Source organism: Xenia sp. Carnegie-2017, unplaced genomic scaffold (assembly GCF_021976095.1).
Source record: "Xenia sp. Carnegie-2017 unplaced genomic scaffold, XeniaSp_v1 HiC_scaffold_6, whole genome shotgun sequence".
NCBI classification, from domain to species: domain Eukaryota; kingdom Metazoa; phylum Cnidaria; class Anthozoa; order Malacalcyonacea; family Xeniidae; genus Xenia; species Xenia sp. Carnegie-2017.
Genome location: NW_025813526.1, coordinates 7,999,042 through 8,000,760, shown reverse-complemented (window position 1 = coordinate 8,000,760; position 1,719 = coordinate 7,999,042). Strand labels below are relative to the sequence as shown.

Genomic DNA, 1,719 nt, shown 5'->3' with positions numbered 1-1,719 from the left:
AACTGTATGTTTTTATGGCCTGCACAATATGTATCATCTTTATCCCACCAAAAGTGCTAAGACAAAACCTGTGCAGTCGTCATTTAAACCCAAAGAGTATTTTGTTTCTTTCTGTTGTTAAATGCCTTTTGTAAGTATGCATTTTGTAATTTTAGAGGAATGCAAGCAGCTAAGCTCTAATTCTGAGAGGTTGAAGTTAGCTGTAGACCACTGGAACTTGTTAGGGGCAGAGGAACGTGTGATTTGGGCAGAAAGAGCAAAGGCTGTTCAAAGCAATGACATTCATGACTTGACAGTTAAGCAGCGCACAAACCAAGTAAAAAAAGAGAAAAAGCAGCTTTTGTCACAGGTACAGCTGTTATTACCCACTGTACATACAGTATGTACAGTATTATGATATAAGAGAATGATTTTTACTTCAATTGTTTGTGCGTAGATTTAGTTGAACATCTCTATAAACATAACGTGATGGTTTGTAAATTTCAATCCATTCTAAAGGAAAGACAATTTACCTAAAGAAAACTTCTACAACAAAAAAATTTGTAAAAGTTGTTATGAATTGTTAGAAGTAGCAAATAAATGCTGAAATTTAGCCAAGTCTACTGGGTTACAGATCCACAAAGTTAGCATTTTGTAACGTTTGCAATTTTACTGTGGAAAATATTAGCATTGATAGACCCGTGTCATGGATGTGTAGGGGGAGTATTTTGTAAGAAATTTTGCAATCCCCATAGCTTTAGATAGATTAGAGTGTACGAGAGGCTCTAATTTCCCCACAAAATAGTAGTATACGTATCATAAAATAAGGCCAAAGCTATTATGATAAGTGTTTAATTAAACACATTGTAGATGTGTTGATTTTTATACTTTTTGTTTACTTAGAGAAAAAATTTGATTTGCTGAAAACTTATGCTGTGTAAATTCAATTAAATTTCTCTTTGCTAGCTTACTTACTTAGAAAGTCTTGGTTGTGAAGCAGTTGTTTTATTCTTGGAGCCTGGTGATTCTTGTCTTCAACAGTTTGGAACAGAAAAAGGAATCAACTTTTTGAATAAAAATGAAAAAATTGGTGTCAATTTCGTTGAGTATTTGGGTAAGTGCTGTACCCACACAGTTATTTTCAGAAACTTGTGGGTCTTGGAATACCAGTGCATTATTTCTCAAGCATTAGTGCTGTTCCAAGAATGTTTATTCAGTTGTGCCCTTCGGATTTCTTTTGAAAGTAAATTGCTTTCAAAAGTAATCACTTAGGCTCAGCTGGATATATGAATAATCCTCTCCCTTCTTTCCATACATTTTACACGGGCTTTATTTCTTTATCAATGTTTTTTTTTATTAAATAGATTCTCCAAAACAGGTTGTCAGAAAGTACCGGGTGTGTGATGTGATAAAACTATTCAACCAGAATTACAGTAAGTGCAAATTGCATTTGAAATGATTTTCCATTTTCTGAGCTTGTGTCATGGTTGATATTTTTTAGTCCATTTTATACACAATTCCTTTTTTGACAATCAAGTTATTTTAAGTCAGTGTGAATGTTTTACACCATTGTGAAACATTTCCAAACTTATTAAATCAAATCATGGGAAAGAATGCTGTTTCGTAAAAAAATGAACAATGTGCATTACAGTTTACATATTTGGGAAATATCATTTATTGTGTCTGTCCTCATAGTTTTGTACGTATTAAAACGTGCCGAGTACCTTATTTAAAAGGAGG

General features: G+C 33.2%; 1 long non-coding RNA gene across 1 annotated transcript; it reads left to right on the top strand.

Moving 5' to 3' along the window:
• The first annotated feature begins 327 nt into the window (after positions 1-327).
• Positions 328-1,482, top strand: LOC124457964. Its single transcript, XR_006952916.1, has 3 exons — positions 328-349; positions 946-1,093; positions 1,344-1,482. It is a non-coding gene; the product is annotated as an uncharacterized LOC124457964 (long non-coding RNA).
• Positions 1,483-1,719: the final 237 nt, after the last annotated feature.